This window comes from Platichthys flesus, chromosome 20 (assembly GCF_949316205.1).
Source record: "Platichthys flesus chromosome 20, fPlaFle2.1, whole genome shotgun sequence".
Taxonomy (NCBI): domain Eukaryota; kingdom Metazoa; phylum Chordata; class Actinopteri; order Pleuronectiformes; family Pleuronectidae; genus Platichthys; species Platichthys flesus.
This window is the reverse complement of record NC_084964.1, coordinates 2,073,799-2,087,983: the sequence shown is the minus strand read 5'-3', so window position 1 is coordinate 2,087,983 and position 14,185 is coordinate 2,073,799. Positions and strand designations below refer to the sequence as shown.

At 38.3% G+C, this 14,185-nt stretch overlaps 5 non-coding genes across 5 annotated transcripts; all 5 read right to left on the bottom strand.

Moving 5' to 3' along the window:
- Window positions 1–5,347: 5,347 nt before the first annotated feature.
- Window positions 5,348–5,421, bottom strand: trnak-cuu (transfer RNA lysine (anticodon CUU)). The gene has a single exon. It is a non-coding gene; the product is annotated as a tRNA-Lys (tRNA).
- A 390-nt stretch (window positions 5,422–5,811) lies between these two features.
- On the bottom strand, window positions 5,812–5,885 carry trnak-uuu (transfer RNA lysine (anticodon UUU)). Its single transcript has one exon. It is a non-coding gene; the product is annotated as a tRNA-Lys (tRNA).
- Window positions 5,886–6,809: 924 nt separating this feature from the next.
- On the bottom strand, window positions 6,810–6,883 carry trnak-cuu (transfer RNA lysine (anticodon CUU)). Its single transcript has one exon. It is a non-coding gene; the product is annotated as a tRNA-Lys (tRNA).
- A 4,589-nt stretch (window positions 6,884–11,472) lies between these two features.
- On the bottom strand, window positions 11,473–11,546 carry trnak-cuu (transfer RNA lysine (anticodon CUU)). Its single transcript has one exon. It is a non-coding gene; the product is annotated as a tRNA-Lys (tRNA).
- A 390-nt stretch (window positions 11,547–11,936) lies between these two features.
- Window positions 11,937–12,010, bottom strand: trnak-uuu (transfer RNA lysine (anticodon UUU)). Its single transcript has one exon. It is a non-coding gene; the product is annotated as a tRNA-Lys (tRNA).
- Window positions 12,011–14,185: the final 2,175 nt, after the last annotated feature.

Here is a 14,185-nt window from a genome sequence, read left to right as displayed (position 1 = left end):
CGCAAGAAGATCAAACACACGCTTGTCATTGGTTTGGGATTCAATCTCTTGCAGTTTTCCATTCTAGTTTAGCTTTATAATCTAGACAAATGGATGGGTTTAATATATATATAATATTCTGATCAGCCGTTGATGTTTGCGAACTCTATGGAATGTATTTGCTCTGAAGTATCCTTTAATAAGGAGTCCTTTAAGCTAAGACTTTGATCTGCATGCTGGTGCTCAATTCCGAATCTCAAAAGCTTCATAGCCCAACGTGGTGCTCGAACCCACGACCCTGAGATTAAGAGTCTCATGCTCTACCGAACTGAGCTAGCCGGACATCTTCCTTATAACTTCCCAACACAATAGAAATGTTAGAATGCAAGAAATATGTTTCATGAGAAGTAAAACCCTCTTGTATGAAAACAACCTAGGTCTGAGATAATGATCAGATTGGTTTGGGATTCAATCTCTTGCAGTTTTCCATTCTAGTTTAGCTTTATAATCTAGACAAATTGATGGGTTCAATATATATATAATATTCTGATCAGCCGTTGATGTTTGCGAACTCTATGGAATGTATTTGCTCTGAAGTATCCTTTAATAAGGAGTCCTTTAAGCTAAGACTTTGATCTGCATGCTGGTGCTCAATTCCGAATCTCAAAAGATTCATAGCCCAACGTGGGGCTCGAACCCACAACCCTGAGATTAAGAGTCTCATGCTCTACCGAACTGAGCTAGCCGGACATCTTCCTTATAACTTCCCAACACAATAGAAATGTTAGAATGCAAGAAATATGTTTCATGAGAAGTAAAACCCTCTTGTATGAAAACAACCTAGGTCTGAGATAATGATCAGATTACAGAATACATTTTACCTTTAATGTTTTTGAGCACAAATTCCATGAACAAAAACAACCTGAACCATGTTGTCCAATTATTTCGCAAGAAGATCAAACCAATGCTTGTCATTGGTTAGGGATTCAATCTCTTGCAGTTTTCCATTCTAGTTAAGCTAGATAATCTAGACAAATTGATGGGTTCAATATATATATAATTTTCTGATCAGCCGTTGATGTTTGCTTGGTTTGTGTGAACACTATGGAATGTATTTTCTCTGAAGTATTCTTTAATAAGGAGTCTTTTAAGCTAAGACTTTCATCTGCATGCTGGTGCTCAATTCCTAAACTTAAAATCTCCGTAGCCCAACATGGGGCTCGAACCCACGACCCTGAGATTAAGAGTGTCATGCTCTACCGAACTGAGCTGGCTCTTCTTGCAAATAACTTCCCATCATAATAGAAATGTTAGAATGCAAGAAATATGTTTCATGAGAAGTAAAACCCTCTTGTATGAAAACAGGCGGTTTAGTTCCGTGAACAAAAACCGCCTGGACAATGTTGTCCAATTCTTTCGCAAGAAGATCAAACACACGCTTGTCATTGGTTAGGGATTCAATCTCTTGCAGTTTTCCATTCTAGTTTAGCTATATAATCTAGACAAATTGATGGGTTTAATATATATAATTTTCTGATCAGACGTTGATGTTTGCTTGGTGTGTGTGAACTCTATGGAATGTATTTGCTCTGAAGTATCCTTTAATAAGGAGTCTTTTAAGCTAAGACTTTGATCTGCATGCTGGTGCTCAATTCCGAATCTCAAAAGGTCCATAGCCCAACGTGGGGCTCGAACCCACGACCCTGAGATTAAGAGTCTCATACTCTACCGAACTGAGCTAGCCGGGCTTCTTCCTTATAACTTCCCATCACAATAGAAATGTTAGAATGCAAGAAATATGTTTCATGAGAAGTAAAACCCTTTACCTTTAATGTTTTCAGCACAAGTTCCGTGAACAAAAACACCCTGAACCATGTTGTCCAATTCTTTCGCAAGAAGATCAAACACACGCTTGTCATTGGTTTGGGATTCAATCTCTTGCAGTTTTCCAATCTAGTTTAGCTTTATAATCTAGACAAATTGATGGGTTTAATATATATATAATATTCTGATCAGCCGTTGATGTTTGCGAACTCTATGGAATGTATTTGCTCTGAAGTATCCTTTAATAAGGAGTCTTTTAAGATAGACTTTGATCTGCTTGCTGGTGCTCAATTCCTAACCTTAAAATCTCCATAGCCCAACGTGGGGCTCGAACCCACGACCCTGAGATTAAGAGTGTCATGCTCTACCGAACTGATCTGGCGCTTCTTCCAAATAACTTCCCATCATAATAGAAATGTTAGAATGCAAGAAATATGTTTCATGAGAAGTAAAACCCTCTTGTATGAAAACAACCTAGGTCTGAGATAATGATGAGATTACAGAATAAGTTTTACTTTTAAAGTTTTCAGCACAAGTTCCGTGAACAAAAACACCCTGAACCATGTTGTCCAATTCTTTCGCAAGAAGATCAAACCAACGCTTGTCATTGGTTAGGGATTCAATCTCTTGCAGTTTGTGTGTGAACTCTATGGAATGTATTTGCTCTGAAGTATCCTTTAATAAGGAGTCTTTTAAGCTAAGACTTTGATCTGCATGCTGGTGCTCAATTCCGAATCTCAAAAGGTCCATAGCCCAACGTGGGGCTCGAACCCACGACCCTGAGATTAAGAGTCTCATACTCTACCGAACTGAGCTAGCCGGGCTTCTTCCTTATAACTTCCCATCACAATAGAAATGTTAGAATGCAAGAAATATGTTTCATGAGAAGTAAAACCCTTTACCTTTAATGTTTTCAGCACAAGTTCCGTGAACAAAAACACCCTGAACCATGTTGTCCAATTCTTTCGCAAGAAGATCAAACACACGCTTGTCATTGGTTTGGGATTCAATCTCTTGCAGTTTTCCATTCTAGTTTAGCTTTATAATCTAGACAAATTGATGGGTTTAATATATATATAATATTCTGATCAGCCGTTGATGTTTGCGAACTCTATGGAATGTATTTGCTCTGAAGTATCCTTTAATAAGGAGTCTTTTAAGATAGACTTTGATCTGCTTGCTGGTGCTCAATTCCTAACCTTAAAATCTCCATAGCCCAACGTGGGGCTCGAACCCACGACCCTGAGATTAAGAGTGTCATGCTCTACCGAACTGATCTGGCGCTTCTTCCAAATAACTTCCCATCATAATAGAAATGTTAGAATGCAAGAAATATGTTTCATGAGAAGTAAAACCCTCTTGTATGAAAACAACCTAGGTCTGAGATAATGATGAGATTACAGAATAAGTTTTACTTTTAAAGTTTTCAGCACAAGTTCCGTGAACAAAAACACCCTGAACCATGTTGTCCAATTCTTTCGCAAGAAGATCAAACCAACGCTTGTCATTGGTTAGGGATTCAATCTCTTGCAGTTTGTGTGTGAACTCTATGGAATGTATTTGCTCTGAAGTATCCTTTAATAAGGAGTCTTTTAAGCTAAGACTTTCATCTGCATGCTGGTGCTCAATTCCTAACCTTAAAATCTCCATAGCGCAACGTGGGGCTCGAACCCACGACCCTGAGATTAAGAGTGTCACGCTCTACCGAACTGATCTGGCGCTTCTTCCAAATAACTTCCCATCATAATAGAAATGTTAGAATGCAAGAAATATGTTTCATGGGAAGTAAAACCCTCTTGTATGAAAACAACCTAGGTCTGAGATAATGATGAGATTACAGAATAAGTTTTACTTTTAAAGTTTTCAGCACAAGTTCCGTGAACAAAAACACCCTGAACCATGTTGTCCAATTCTTTCGCAAGAAGATCAAACCAACGCTTGTCATTGGTTAGGGATTCAATCTCTTGCAGTTTGTGTGTGAACTCTATGGAATGTATTTGCTCTGAAGTATCCTTTAATAAGGAGTCTTTTAAGATAAGACTTTGATCTGCATGCTGGTGCTCAATTCCGAATCTCAAAAGGTCCATAGCCCAACGTGGGGCTCGAACCCACTACGCTGAGATTAAGAGTCTCATGCTCTACCGAACTGAGCTAGCCGGGCTTCTTCCTTGTAACTTCCCATCACAATAGAAATGTTAGAATGCAAGAAATATGTTTCATGAGAAGTAAAACCCTTTACCTTTAATGTTTTCAGCACAAGTTCCGTGAACAAAAACACCATGAACCATGTTGTCCAATTCTTTCGCAAGAAGATCAAACACACGCTTGTCATTGGTTTGGGATTCAATCTCTTGCAGTTTTCCATTCTAGTTTAGCTATATAATCTAGACAAATTGATGGGTTTAATATATATATAATATTCGGATCAGCCGTTGATGTTTGCGAACTCTATGGAATGTATTTGCTCTGAAGTATCCTTTAATAAGGAGTCTTTTAAGATAGACTTTGATCTGCATGCTGGTGCTCAATTCCTAACCTTAAAATCTCCATAGCCCAACGTGGGGCTCGAACCCATGACCCTGAGATTAAGAGTGTCATACTCTACCGAACTGATCTGGCGCTTCTTCCAAATAACTTCCCATCACAATAGAAATGTTAGAATGCAAGAAATATGTTTCATGACAAGTAATACCCTCTTGTATGAAAACAACCTAGGTCTGAGATAATGATCAGATTACAGAATAAGTTTTACCTTTAATGTTTTCAGCACAAGTTCCGTGAACAAAAACACCCTGAACCATGTTGTCCAATTCTTTCGCAAGAAGACCAAACCAACGCTTGTCATTGGTTAGGGATTCAATCTCTTGCAGTTTTCCATTCTAGTTAAGCTAGATAATCTAGACAAATTGATGGGTTCAGTATATATATAATTTTCTGATCAGACATTGATGTTTGCTTGGTGTGTGTGAACTCTATGGAATGTATTTGCTCTGAAGTATCCTTTAATAAGGAGTCTTTTAAGCTAAGACTTTCATCTGCATGCTGGTGCTCAATTCCTAACCTTAAAATCTCCATAGGCCAACGTGGGGCTCGAACCCACGACCCTGAGATTAAGAGTGTCATGCTCTACCGAACTGATCTGGCGCTTCTTCCAAATAACTTCCCATCACAATAGAAATGTTAGAATGCAAGAAATATGTTTCATGAGAAGTAAAACCCTCTTGTATGAAAACAGGCGGTTTAGTTCCGTGAACAAAAACCGCCTGGACAATGTTGTCCAATTCTTTCGCAAGAAGATCAAACACACGCTTGTCATTGCTTAGGGATTCAATCTCTTGCAGTTTTCCATTCTAGTTTAGCTATATAATCTAGACAAATTGATGGGTTTAATATATATAATTTTCTGATCAGACGTTGATGTTTGCTTGGTGTGTGTGAACTCTATGGAATGTATTTGCTCTGAAGTATCCTTTAATAAGGAGTCTTTTAAGATAAGACTTTGATCTGCATGCTGGTGCTCAATTCCGAATCTCAAAAGGTCCATAGCCCAACGTGGGGCTCGAACCCACGACCCTGAGATTAAGAGTCTCATGCTCTACCGAACTGAGCTAGCCGGGCTTCTTCCTTATAACTTCCCATCACAATAGAAATGTTAGAATGCAAGAAATATGTTTCATGAGAAGTAAAACCCTTTACCTTTAATGTTTTCAGCACAAGTTCCGTGAACAAAAACACCCTGAACCATGTTGTCCAATTCTTTCGCAAAAAGATCAAACACACGCTTGTCATTGGTTTGGGATTCAATCTCTTGCAGTTTTCCATTCTAGTTTAGCTTTATAATCTAGACAAATTGATGGGTTTAATATATATATAATATTCTGATCAGCCGTTGATGTTTGCGAACTCTATGGAATGTATTTGCTCTGAAGTATCCTTTAATAAGGAGTCCTTTAAGCTAAGACTTTGATCTGCATGCTGGTGCTCAATTCCGAATCTCAAAAGCTTCATAGCCCAACGTGGGGCTCGAACCCACAACCCTGAGATTAAAAGTCTCATGCTCTACCGAACTGAGCTAGCCGAACATCTTCCTTATAACTTCCCAACACAATAGAAATGTTAGAATGCAGGAAATATGTTTCATGAGAAGTAAAACCCTCTTGTATGAAAACAACCTAGGTCTGAGATAATGATCAGATTACAGAATACATTTTACCTTTAATGTTTTTGAGCACAAGTTCCATGAACAAAAACAACCTGAACCATGTTGTCCAATTATTTCGCAAGAAGATCAAACCAATGCTTGTCATTGGTTAGGGATTCAATCTCTTGCAGTTTTCCATTCTAGTTAAGCTAGATAATCTAGACAAATTGATGGGTTCAATATATATATAATTTTCTGATCAGCCGTTGATGTTTGCTTGGTGTGTGTGAACACTATGGAATGTATTTTCTCTGAAGTATTCTTTAATAAGGAGTCTTTTAAGCTAAGACTTTCATCTGCATGCTGGTGCTCAATTCCTAACCTTAAAATCTCCGTAGCCCAACATGGGGCTCGAACCCACGACCCTGAGATTAAGAGTGTCATGCTCTACCGAACTGAGCTGGCTCTTCTTCCAAATAGCTTCCCATCATAATAGAAATGTTAGAATGCAAGAAATATGTTTCATGAGAAGTAAAACCCTTTACCTTTAATGTTTTCAGCACAAGTTCCGTGAACAAAACACCCTAAACCATGTTGTCCAATTCTTTCGCAAGAAGATCAAACACACGCTTGTCATTGGTTAGGGATTCAATCTCTTGCAGTTTTCCATTCTAGTTTAGCTATATAATCTAGACAAATTAATGGGTTTAATATATATAATTTTCTGATCAGACGTTGATGTTTGCTTGGTGTGTGTGAACTCTATGGAATGTATTTGCTCTGAAGTATCCTTTAATAAGGAGTCTTTTAAGCTAAGACTTTGATCTGCATGCTGGTGCTCAATTCCGAATCTCAAAAGGTCCATAGCCCAACGTGGGGCTCGAACCCACGACCCTGAGATTAAGAGTCTCATGCTCTACCAAACTGAGCTAGCCGGGCTTCTTCCTTATAACTTCCCATCACAATAGAAATGTTAGAATGCAAGAAATATGTTTCATGAGAAGTAAAACCCTTTACCTTTAATGTTTTCAGCACAAGTTCCGTGAACAAAAACACCCTGAACCATGTTGTCCAATTCTTTCGCAAGAAGATCAAACACACGCTTGTCATTGGTTTGGGATTCAATCTCTTGCAGTTTTCCATTCTAGTTTAGCTTTATAATCTAGACAAATGGATGGGTTTAATATATATATAATATTCTGATCAGCCGTTGATGTTTGCGAACTCTATGGAATGTATTTGCTCTGAAGTATCCTTTAATAAGGAGTCCTTTAAGCTAAGACTTTGATCTGCATGCTGGTGCTCAATTCCGAATCTCAAAAGCTTCATAGCCCAACGTGGTGCTCGAACCCACGACCCTGAGATTAAGAGTCTCATGCTCTACCGAACTGAGCTAGCCGGACATCTTCCTTATAACTTCCCAACACAATAGAAATGTTAGAATGCAAGAAATATGTTTCATGAGAAGTAAAACCCTCTTGTATGAAAACAACCTAGGTCTGAGATAATGATCAGATTGGTTTGGGATTCAATCTCTTGCAGTTTTCCATTCTAGTTTAGCTTTATAATCTAGACAAATTGATGGGTTCAATATATATATAATATTCTGATCAGCCGTTGATGTTTGCGAACTCTATGGAATGTATTTGCTCTGAAGTATCCTTTAATAAGGAGTCCTTTAAGCTAAGACTTTGATCTGCATGCTGGTGCTCAATTCCGAATCTCAAAAGATTCATAGCCCAACGTGGGGCTCGAACCCACAACCCTGAGATTAAGAGTCTCATGCTCTACCGAACTGAGCTAGCCGGACATCTTCCTTATAACTTCCCAACACAATAGAAATGTTAGAATGCAAGAAATATGTTTCATGAGAAGTAAAACCCTCTTGTATGAAAACAACCTAGGTCTGAGATAATGATCAGATTACAGAATACATTTTACCTTTAATGTTTTTGAGCACAAATTCCATGAACAAAAACAACCTGAACCATGTTGTCCAATTATTTCGCAAGAAGATCAAACCAATGCTTGTCATTGGTTAGGGATTCAATCTCTTGCAGTTTTCCATTCTAGTTAAGCTAGATAATCTAGACAAATTGATGGGTTCAATATATATATAATTTTCTGATCAGCCGTTGATGTTTGCTTGGTTTGTGTGAACACTATGGAATGTATTTTCTCTGAAGTATTCTTTAATAAGGAGTCTTTTAAGCTAAGACTTTCATCTGCATGCTGGTGCTCAATTCCTAAACTTAAAATCTCCGTAGCCCAACATGGGGCTCGAACCCACGACCCTGAGATTAAGAGTGTCATGCTCTACCGAACTGAGCTGGCTCTTCTTGCAAATAACTTCCCATCATAATAGAAATGTTAGAATGCAAGAAATATGTTTCATGAGAAGTAAAACCCTCTTGTATGAAAACAGGCGGTTTAGTTCCGTGAACAAAAACCGCCTGGACAATGTTGTCCAATTCTTTCGCAAGAAGATCAAACACACGCTTGTCATTGGTTAGGGATTCAATCTCTTGCAGTTTTCCATTCTAGTTTAGCTATATAATCTAGACAAATTGATGGGTTTAATATATATAATTTTCTGATCAGACGTTGATGTTTGCTTGGTGTGTGTGAACTCTATGGAATGTATTTGCTCTGAAGTATCCTTTAATAAGGAGTCTTTTAAGCTAAGACTTTGATCTGCATGCTGGTGCTCAATTCCGAATCTCAAAAGGTCCATAGCCCAACGTGGGGCTCGAACCCACGACCCTGAGATTAAGAGTCTCATACTCTACCGAACTGAGCTAGCCGGGCTTCTTCCTTATAACTTCCCATCACAATAGAAATGTTAGAATGCAAGAAATATGTTTCATGAGAAGTAAAACCCTTTACCTTTAATGTTTTCAGCACAAGTTCCGTGAACAAAAACACCCTGAACCATGTTGTCCAATTCTTTCGCAAGAAGATCAAACACACGCTTGTCATTGGTTTGGGATTCAATCTCTTGCAGTTTTCCATTCTAGTTTAGCTTTATAATCTAGACAAATTGATGGGTTTAATATATATATAATATTCTGATCAGCCGTTGATGTTTGCGAACTCTATGGAATGTATTTGCTCTGAAGTATCCTTTAATAAGGAGTCTTTTAAGATAGACTTTGATCTGCTTGCTGGTGCTCAATTCCTAACCTTAAAATCTCCATAGCCCAACGTGGGGCTCGAACCCACGACCCTGAGATTAAGAGTGTCATGCTCTACCGAACTGATCTGGCGCTTCTTCCAAATAACTTCCCATCATAATAGAAATGTTAGAATGCAAGAAATATGTTTCATGAGAAGTAAAACCCTCTTGTATGAAAACAACCTAGGTCTGAGATAATGATGAGATTACAGAATAAGTTTTACTTTTAAAGTTTTCAGCACAAGTTCCGTGAACAAAAACACCCTGAACCATGTTGTCCAATTCTTTCGCAAGAAGATCAAACCAACGCTTGTCATTGGTTAGGGATTCAATCTCTTGCAGTTTGTGTGTGAACTCTATGGAATGTATTTGCTCTGAAGTATCCTTTAATAAGGAGTCTTTTAAGCTAAGACTTTCATCTGCATGCTGGTGCTCAATTCCTAACCTTAAAATCTCCATAGCGCAACGTGGGGCTCGAACCCACGACCCTGAGATTAAGAGTGTCACGCTCTACCGAACTGATCTGGCGCTTCTTCCAAATAACTTCCCATCATAATAGAAATGTTAGAATGCAAGAAATATGTTTCATGGGAAGTAAAACCCTCTTGTATGAAAACAACCTAGGTCTGAGATAATGATGAGATTACAGAATAAGTTTTACTTTTAAAGTTTTCAGCACAAGTTCCGTGAACAAAAACACCCTGAACCATGTTGTCCAATTCTTTCGCAAGAAGATCAAACCAACGCTTGTCATTGGTTAGGGATTCAATCTCTTGCAGTTTGTGTGTGAACTCTATGGAATGTATTTGCTCTGAAGTATCCTTTAATAAGGAGTCTTTTAAGATAAGACTTTGATCTGCATGCTGGTGCTCAATTCCGAATCTCAAAAGGTCCATAGCCCAACGTGGGGCTCGAACCCACTACGCTGAGATTAAGAGTCTCATGCTCTACCGAACTGAGCTAGCCGGGCTTCTTCCTTGTAACTTCCCATCACAATAGAAATGTTAGAATGCAAGAAATATGTTTCATGAGAAGTAAAACCCTTTACCTTTAATGTTTTCAGCACAAGTTCCGTGAACAAAAACACCATGAACCATGTTGTCCAATTCTTTCGCAAGAAGATCAAACACACGCTTGTCATTGGTTTGGGATTCAATCTCTTGCAGTTTTCCATTCTAGTTTAGCTATATAATCTAGACAAATTGATGGGTTTAATATATATATAATATTCGGATCAGCCGTTGATGTTTGCGAACTCTATGGAATGTATTTGCTCTGAAGTATCCTTTAATAAGGAGTCTTTTAAGATAGACTTTGATCTGCATGCTGGTGCTCAATTCCTAACCTTAAAATCTCCATAGCCCAACGTGGGGCTCGAACCCATGACCCTGAGATTAAGAGTGTCATACTCTACCGAACTGATCTGGCGCTTCTTCCAAATAACTTCCCATCACAATAGAAATGTTAGAATGCAAGAAATATGTTTCATGACAAGTAATACCCTCTTGTATGAAAACAACCTAGGTCTGAGATAATGATCAGATTACAGAATAAGTTTTACCTTTAATGTTTTCAGCACAAGTTCCGTGAACAAAAACACCCTGAACCATGTTGTCCAATTCTTTCGCAAGAAGACCAAACCAACGCTTGTCATTGGTTAGGGATTCAATCTCTTGCAGTTTTCCATTCTAGTTAAGCTAGATAATCTAGACAAATTGATGGGTTCAGTATATATATAATTTTCTGATCAGACATTGATGTTTGCTTGGTGTGTGTGAACTCTATGGAATGTATTTGCTCTGAAGTATCCTTTAATAAGGAGTCTTTTAAGCTAAGACTTTCATCTGCATGCTGGTGCTCAATTCCTAACCTTAAAATCTCCATAGGCCAACGTGGGGCTCGAACCCACGACCCTGAGATTAAGAGTGTCATGCTCTACCGAACTGATCTGGCGCTTCTTCCAAATAACTTCCCATCACAATAGAAATGTTAGAATGCAAGAAATATGTTTCATGAGAAGTAAAACCCTCTTGTATGAAAACAGGCGGTTTAGTTCCGTGAACAAAAACCGCCTGGACAATGTTGTCCAATTCTTTCGCAAGAAGATCAAACACACGCTTGTCATTGGTTAGGGATTCAATCTCTTGCAGTTTTCCATTCTAGTTTAGCTATATAATCTAGACAAATTGATGGGTTTAATATATATAATTTTCTGATCAGACGTTGATGTTTGCTTGGTGTGTGTGAACTCTATGGAATGTATTTGCTCTGAAGTATCCTTTAATAAGGAGTCTTTTAAGATAAGACTTTGATCTGCATGCTGGTGCTCAATTCCGAATCTCAAAAGGTCCATAGCCCAACGTGGGGCTCGAACCCACGACCCTGAGATTAAGAGTCTCATGCTCTACCGAACTGAGCTAGCCGGGCTTCTTCCTTATAACTTCCCATCACAATAGAAATGTTAGAATGCAAGAAATATGTTTCATGAGAAGTAAAACCCTTTACCTTTAATGTTTTCAGCACAAGTTCCGTGAACAAAAACACCCTGAACCATGTTGTCCAATTCTTTCGCAAAAAGATCAAACACACGCTTGTCATTGGTTTGGGATTCAATCTCTTGCAGTTTTCCATTCTAGTTTAGCTTTATAATCTAGACAAATTGATGGGTTTAATATATATATAATATTCTGATCAGCCGTTGATGTTTGCGAACTCTATGGAATGTATTTGCTCTGAAGTATCCTTTAATAAGGAGTCCTTTAAGCTAAGACTTTGATCTGCATGCTGGTGCTCAATTCCGAATCTCAAAAGCTTCATAGCCCAACGTGGGGCTCGAACCCACAACCCTGAGATTAAAAGTCTCATGCTCTACCGAACTGAGCTAGCCGAACATCTTCCTTATAACTTCCCAACACAATAGAAATGTTAGAATGCAGGAAATATGTTTCATGAGAAGTAAAACCCTCTTGTATGAAAACAACCTAGGTCTGAGATAATGATCAGATTACAGAATACATTTTACCTTTAATGTTTTTGAGCACAAGTTCCATGAACAAAAACAACCTGAACCATGTTGTCCAATTATTTCGCAAGAAGATCAAACCAATGCTTGTCATTGGTTAGGGATTCAATCTCTTGCAGTTTTCCATTCTAGTTAAGCTAGATAATCTAGACAAATTGATGGGTTCAATATATATATAATTTTCTGATCAGCCGTTGATGTTTGCTTGGTGTGTGTGAACACTATGGAATGTATTTTCTCTGAAGTATTCTTTAATAAGGAGTCTTTTAAGCTAAGACTTTCATCTGCATGCTGGTGCTCAATTCCTAACCTTAAAATCTCCGTAGCCCAACATGGGGCTCAAACCCACGACCCTGAGATTAAGAGTGTCATGCTCTACCGAACTGAGCTGGCTCTTCTTCCAAATAGCTTCCCATCATAATAGAAATGTTAGAATGCAAGAAATATGTTTCATGAGAAGTAAAACCCTTTACCTTTAATGTTTTCAGCACAAGTTCCGTGAACAAAACACCCTAAACCATGTTGTCCAATTCTTTCGCAAGAAGATCAAACACACGCTTGTCATTGGTTAGGGATTCAATCTCTTGCAGTTTTCCATTCTAGTTTAGCTATATAATCTAGACAAATTAATGGGTTTAATATATATAATTTTCTGATCAGACGTTGATGTTTGCTTGGTGTGTGTGAACTCTATGGAATGTATTTGCTCTGAAGTATCCTTTAATAAGGAGTCTTTTAAGCTAAGACTTTGATCTGCATGCTGGTGCTCAATTCCGAATCTCAAAAGGTCCATAGCCCAACGTGGGGCTCGAACCCACGACCCTGAGATTAAGAGTCTCATGCTCTACCAAACTGACCTAGCCGGGCTTCTTCCTTATAACTTCCCATCACAATAGAAATGTTAGAATGCAAGAAATATGTTTCATGAGAAGTAAAACCCTTTACCTTTAATGTTTTCAGCACAAGTTCCGTGAACAAAAACACCCTGAACCATGTTGTCCAATTCTTTCGCAAGAAGATCAAACACACGCTTGTCATTGGTTTGGGATTCAATCTCTTGCAGTTTTCCATTCTAGTTTAGCTTTATAATCTAGACAAATGGATGGGTTTAATATATATATAATATTCTGATCAGCCGTTGATGTTTGCGAACTCTATGGAATGTATTTGCTCTGAAGTATCCTTTAATAAGGAGTCCTTTAAGCTAAGACTTTGATCTGCATGCTGGTGCTCAATTCCGAATCTCAAAAGCTTCATAGCCCAACGTGGTGCTCGAACCCACGACCCTGAGATTAAGAGTCTCATGCTCTACCGAACTGAGCTAGCCGGACATCTTCCTTATAACTTCCCAACACAATAGAAATGTTAGAATGCAAGAAATATGTTTCATGAGAAGTAAAACCCTCTTGTATGAAAACAACCTAGGTCTGAGATAATGATCAGATTGGTTTGGGATTCAATCTCTTGCAGTTTTCCATTCTAGTTTAGCTTTATAATCTAGACAAATTGATGGGTTCAATATATATATAATATTCTGATCAGCCGTTGATGTTTGCGAACTCTATGGAATGTATTTGCTCTGAAGTATCCTTTAATAAGGAGTCCTTTAAGCTAAGACTTTGATCTGCATGCTGGTGCTCAATTCCGAATCTCAAAAGATTCATAGCCCAACGTGGGGCTCGAACCCACAATCCTGAGATTAAGAGTCTCATGCTCTACCGAACTGAGCCAGCCGGACATCTTCCTTATAACTTCCCAACACAATAGAAATGTTAGAATGCAAGAAATATGTTTCATGAGAAGTAAAACCCTCTTGTATGAAAACAACCTAGGTCTGAGATAATGATCAGATTACAGAATACATTTTACCTTTAATGTTTTTGAGCACAAATTCCATGAACAAAAACAACCTGAACCATGTTGTCCAATTATTTCGCAAGAAGATCAAACCAATGCTTGTCATTGGTTAGGGATTCAATCTCTTGCAGTTTTCCATTCTAGTTAAGCTAGATAATCTAGACAAATTGATGGGTTCAATATATAT